This window comes from Rutidosis leptorrhynchoides, chromosome 4 (genome assembly GCF_046630445.1).
Source record: "Rutidosis leptorrhynchoides isolate AG116_Rl617_1_P2 chromosome 4, CSIRO_AGI_Rlap_v1, whole genome shotgun sequence".
NCBI lineage: Eukaryota > Viridiplantae > Streptophyta > Magnoliopsida > Asterales > Asteraceae > Rutidosis > Rutidosis leptorrhynchoides.
The window spans coordinates 629435990-629442565 of NC_092336.1; the positions used below are offsets into that span (position 1 = coordinate 629435990).

The window sequence follows — 6576 nt, forward strand, 5'->3', positions numbered from 1 at the left end:
CGGGTCATTGTTACAACTTAAGGACTTCGGGGGTTGACGATACATATAAAGTTCATCGGGGTTGGAATTAGATTTCTCTATTTTTATGCCCTTTCCCTTATTATTTTCTTTTGCCTTTTTAAATTCAGTTGGGGTAATTTCTATAACATCATCAGAATTCTCGTCGGAATCCGATTCATCGGAGAATTGGTAATCCTCCCAATATTTTGCTTCCTTGGCGGAAACACCATTGACCATAATTAACCTTGGTCGGTTGGTTGAGGATTTTCTTTTACTTAACCGTTTTATTATTTCCCCCACCGGTTCTATTTCTTCATCCGGTTCCGATTCTTCTTCCGGTTCCGACTCTTCTTCCGGTTCCGACTCTTCTTCCGGTTCCGACTCTTCTTCCGGAACTTGTGAATCAGTCCACGAATCATTCCAATTTACATTTGACTCTTCATTATTATTAGGTGAGTCAATGGGACTTGTTCTAGAGGTAGACATCTATCACATAATATCAAACGCGTTAAGAGATTAATATATCACATAATATTCACATGTTAAAAATATATAGTTTCCAACAAAATTTGTTAAGCAATCATTTTTCAAGTAAACACGGTCGAAGTCCAGACTCACTAATGCATCCTAACAAACTCGATAAGACACACTAATGCAAAATTCTGGTTCTCTAAGACCAACGCTCGGATACCAACTGAAATGTCCCGTTCTTATTGATTAAAAACGTTCCATATTAATTGATTTCGTTGCGAGGTTTTGACCTCTATATGAGACGTTTTTCAAAGACTGCATTCATTTTAAAATAAACCATAACCTTTATTTCATCAATAAAGGTTTAAAAAGCTTTACGTAGATTATCAAATAATGATAATCTAAAATATCATGTTTACACACGACCATTACATAATGGTTTACAATACAAATATGTTACAACAAAATAAGTTTCTTGAATGCAGTTTTTACACAATATCATACAAGCATGGACTCCAAATCTCGTCCTTATTTAAGTATGCAACAGCGGAAGCTCTTAATAATCACCTGAGAATAAACATGCTTAAAACGTCAACAAAAATGTTGGTGAGTTATAGGTTTAACCTATATATATCAAATCATAATAATAGACCACAAGATTTCATATTTCAATACACATCCCATACATAGAGATAAAAATCATTCATATGGTGAACACCTGGTAACCGACATTAACAAGATGCATATATAAGAATATCCCCATCATTCCGGGACACCCTTCGGATATGATATAAATTTTGAAGTACTAAAGCATCCGGTACTTTGGATGGGGTTTGTTAGACCCAATAGATCTATCTTTAGGATTCGCGTCAATTAGGGTGTCTGTTCCCTAATTCTTAGATTACCAGACTTAATAGAAAGGGGCATATTCGATTTCAATAATTCAACCATAGAATGTAGTTTCACGTACTTGTGTCTATTTTGTAAATCATTTATAAAACCTGCATGTATTCTCATCCCAAAAATATTAGATTTTAAAAGTGGGACTATAACTCACTTTCACAGATTTTTACTTTGTCGGGAAGTAAGACTTGGCCACTGGTTGATTCACGAACCTATAACAATATATACATATATATCAAAGTATGTTCAAAATATATTTACAACACTTTTAATATATTTTGATGTTTTAAGTTTATTAAGTCAGCTGTCCTCGTTAGTAACCTACAACTAGTTGTCCACAGTTAGATGTACAGAAATAAATCGATAAATATTATCTTGAATCAATCCACGACCCAGTGTATACGTATCTCAGTATTGATCACAACTCAAACTATATATATTTTGGAATCAACCTCAACCCTGTATAGCTAACTCCAACATTCACATATAGAGTGTCTATGGTTGTTCCGAAATATATATAGATGTGTGATAAGGCTAAAAAGGAACATATATTTCATAGCATTATCCCCCAAGAAAGACAAGATTTTAGTTGCAATTGTTCCATTTTCAAGTGATATTCGTTTATATTAAATAAGTGCGAAGACAAAAGGCAGATTCAACAAATTGAAGACAAAAAGGTCCAAAAAGCTCAAAAGTACAAGATACAATTAAAAAGGTTCAAATTATTGATGAAGAACGTCTAAAAATGACAAGAGTACAAGTTACAAAACGCAAAGTACATGATATAAAATAGTACGCAAGGACGTTCGAAAATCCGGAACCAGGACATGAGTCAACTCTCAACGCTCGACGCAACGGTGTAAAAATTACGAGTCAACTATGCACAAGAATAAAATATAATATTTAAATAATTCATAATAAGAATAATATTAAATAATAAAAAGTTGTTAATTTAGCATAGTTCAGGGGTCGTAAATGAAAATTCAATTTCATATTTTGCCTATAAAAGGCGATGATTATCGATCATTTTAAAAGCATCCCTTTTTCTATCCTAAAAATCTATTATCAATATCAATATCTAAAAATCTCTATCATAATGTTAAGGTAATAAGATATAACAATAATCTTAATTTTAATTTTAAATTATGATAATAATAAGATTTATGATAGAGATCGTTTGAGTGTGTAAGTCGAAATTCTGTCCGTGTAACGCTACGCTATTTTTAATCATTGTAAGTTATGTTCAACCTTTTTATATTAATGTCTCGTAGCTAAGTTATTATTATGCTTATTTAAAACGAAGTAATCATGATGTTGGGCTAATTACTAAAATTGGGTAATTGGGCTTTGTACCATAATTAAGGTTTGGGCAAAAGACCGACACTTGTGGAAATTGGACTATTGACTATTAATAGATGGGGGGTATTGTCTAATTGAGTGACAACTCATTGGAGTCTGTCGAACCTATCTTCAAATTAATTATCCTAATAATTAATAATGATTATGGTTGTCCTATTTAGTGACGTTCATATGGAATCTATTATAATCATTTAATTAATTATTCGGGTTGGGTAATTGATTATTCAAACTGATCAAGTGGGTAAATTAATATTCATATCTAATCAAAACAGGGGTAGATTACATACAGTGATAACTGGTGTAATTGTTGACAGAAGTGATAACTGCGTCACAGTTTAAATCCTTAATTAGTTGGAATATTTGACTTCGGGTATAAGGGTAATTTGACGAGGACACTCGCATTTTATATTTATGACCGATGGACTATTATGGATAAAAACCAGATAGGTATCAAATAAACCATGACAAAGGACAATTAACCCGAGTAACAATTAATTAAAATCAAAACGTCAAACATCATGATTACGGAAGTTTAAATAAGCATAATCCTTTTATTTCATATTCTATCGCAATTTTATTTATTGTTATTTTATTTATCGTCATTTATTTATTTTACGCACTTTAATTATTGTCATTTATCTTTACGCTTAAAAATATAAAATCGACAAACCGGTCATTAAACGGTAAAAACCCCCCTTTTATAATAATATTACTACTTATATATATATATATATATATATATATATTTATATAAATATAGTTTTATAAAAATATAGTACGTAATCACTAGCTCCCTGTGGAACGAACCGGACTTACTAAAAACTACACTACTCTACGATTAGGTACACTGCCTATAGTGTTGTAGCAAGGTTTAGGTATATCCCATCCGTAAATTAATAAAACTTGTGTCATATTTTGTAGTATTTCCTAGTAAAAATAATACTATTTCGTACCCTCACGCTACATCATCAAGTTTTTGGCGCCGCTGCCGGGGAGCGCTAAAACGCTATATTTTTAATTATAATAATATTGAAATAAAATATAATAATATAATAATATTGAAATAGAATATAATAATATAATAATAGTGAAATAGAATATAATAATATAATAATATTTTAGAATCAAAATTTGATACGTAAAATTTTAAAAAGTCGTATTTATTAAATACTTCAGGGGTATATTATGTAACTTGTAATTAATAATTTCTATCATATCGCTTTCATGTGAATAGTAAATTAATTAATTTCTTTTCATTTACTATTCATGAATAGTAAATGAATTAAAAAAAAAAGTTTTGAAAAAAAATAATAATTATAAAAAAATTATTAATTTGTAAAAAAAAAAAATCGTTTTAAAAATAAAAAAAAAACGTAAAAAAAAAAAATTATTAAAAAAAAATATATTTTTTTAAGATTTTGTCTATAAAAAAAATGTTTTTTTTAGTTTTATTACCTTTAGATTTTTAGACTATAGTCGCAACTTTTAGTATTAAGTTTAGTTTTGCCATAGTTATTTTTACTTCTAGAATTTTTAGGCTTTGCCGTAAAATCCCTTAAGTGCTTATTCCTTAGACTAAGTTTTAGGTGCTTTAGAATTTTACGACGCCGTATTTCGCACTACTTTCTTATTTTTATTTTTCGACGCCTATTTTTCGACCTTTTTATTTTTCGACCTTTTTATTTTTCGACACTTTTCGACGCGCAATCTTTTTCTCTCTTATTTCTCGCCATTCTAGTTTTTAGGACTTAGAATTTTTTCTACTTCTTCTCTAAATTTCTTAAAATTACGAAAATTTATTTTAAGTGGTTAAATTGATAGACATCAAAATTTTCTGGTTCGTAGTAATAGTTGGATTTGTACGTGGACCGGGTTATTGGAGCCAAACAGTACTCAATTATATTGAGACCAAACGAATCCTGCCCCTCTGCTGCATCTTTTGGCTATTCGAAACGTGGGCAAAATCAGAAAAGTCTATTAATTGGATAACTTATTATAATTTTTCTTTCCTTTTTAAAAACTAATAGGATATTCAGTGAATGCACCGAGCAAGACGTTCGCCGCCGGTCATACGTTCACCACCTGTAACTCGATCAAGACATCTAGCAAATATTGTCGCCGTTGATTTTTCTTTAGAATCGTCATCTAGTCGAACAAGAACTCCAACTCAAATTTCCGATAATCCATCTTTTGAACCCGACTTCACAATTAAGAACCCGGAGCATATTCAAGGACAATTCCAAGATCTTGAACCACTAATTATTCCTCCTGAGCCACAAACCATTAAATCAGAATCCTCTAGTGATTCGTATTCAACAAATTCAATTATGGAAGTAACGGAACCTCTAAGTATGGAAGATCGAATGAGAGCCACACGCACGGGCCAAGGTCACGCCATTATTAAGCCAGAAGTTAATGCGCCAGATTATGAAATCAAAGGACAAATTCTACACATGGTAACTAACCAATGCCAATTCAGTGGTGCACCGAATGAAGATCCTAACGAACACCTTCGTACGTTTAAAAGAATTTGTACACTATTCAAAATCCGAGAAATGGAAGATGAGCAGATCTATCTCATGTTATTTCCCTGGACTTTAAAGGGAGAAGCCAAAGATTGGTTAGAATTGTTACCTGAAGGGGCGATTGATACATGGGATGTTTTAGTTGAAAAATTTCTTCAAAGATTCTTTCCGGCATCTAAAGCCGTGAGACTTCAAGGAGAAATTGTTACGTTCACACAAAAGCCAAATGAAACATTATATGAGGCGTGGACAAGATTCGGAAGGATGTTGAGAGGATGTCCTCAACACGGTTTAGACACTTACCAAATAGTACAAATATTCTACCAAGGTGTCAACGTTGCTACACGAAAAGACATCGACATAACAGCTGGTGGTTCCATTATGAAGAAAACCGCAACTGAAGCTTACAAAATTATTGATAACACAGCCTCCCACTCGCATGAGTGGCACCAAGAAAAAGATATTTTTCATTCATCTAAAGTGGCTAGAGCCGATTCTAGCCATGACTTTGATTCTGTTTCCACAAAAATAGATGCTTTCGAAAGACGAATGGAAAAGATGAATAAAGATATTCACGCAATACGAATCAGTTGTGAGCAATGCGGTGGACCACACTTATTGAAAGATTGTCACATTGAACTAACGATGGAACAACGAGAGAATGTTTCCTACATGAACCAAAGGCCGGAAAATAATTATCAGAATAATTATCAACCGCCAAAGCTAAACTTTAATCGAAATCAAAACATTCTTTACAATCCAAATGGACCAAACAATAATTCATACAACCAACAAGGTCCGAATAACCAACCGACTCAAAACAACACTTTCAATCAACAAAGACCTAGCTTGTATAAACCACCACAACAAACCGAAGAGAAAAAGCCAAATCTAGAAGAAATGATGGCAAAGCTAATGGAATCTCAAACACAATTTATTACGTCTCAAACCCAAACGAACGAGAGGTTTGATCAGTCATTAAGAACTCAACAAGCTTCCATTTTGAATCTAGAAAAACACGTAGGTACTCTTGCTAGCATGATGAGTGAGAGGGAACAAGGAAAGCTACCGAGTAATACTGAAGTAAATCCTCGGAATGAGAATGTTAATATGGTTTCAACGAATTCTGAAAAACCAGCACCAGAAGATGGGAAGGTTTTAGATGAGAGTAACAATGAAGAAGTTACACCACCACCACCCGAGTATGTAAAGCCAGTGGTGGCACTATACAAACCACCCATCCCGTTTCCAAGAAAAGGAGTTGAGTATGAGCAAGTGATAGGTAATAAAGATTGTGATACCTCTGGAAAGAAGAAGA

The 6576-nt window shown here is 32.5% G+C and overlaps 1 non-coding gene across 1 annotated transcript; it reads right to left on the reverse strand.

Moving 5' to 3' along the window:
- Positions 1-5444: 5444 nt before the first annotated feature.
- LOC139846184 (small nucleolar RNA R71) lies at positions 5445-5551 on the reverse strand. The gene has a single exon (XR_011758920.1). It is a non-coding gene; the product is annotated as a small nucleolar RNA R71 (small nucleolar RNA).
- Between the last annotated feature and the right edge of the window lie 1025 nt (positions 5552-6576).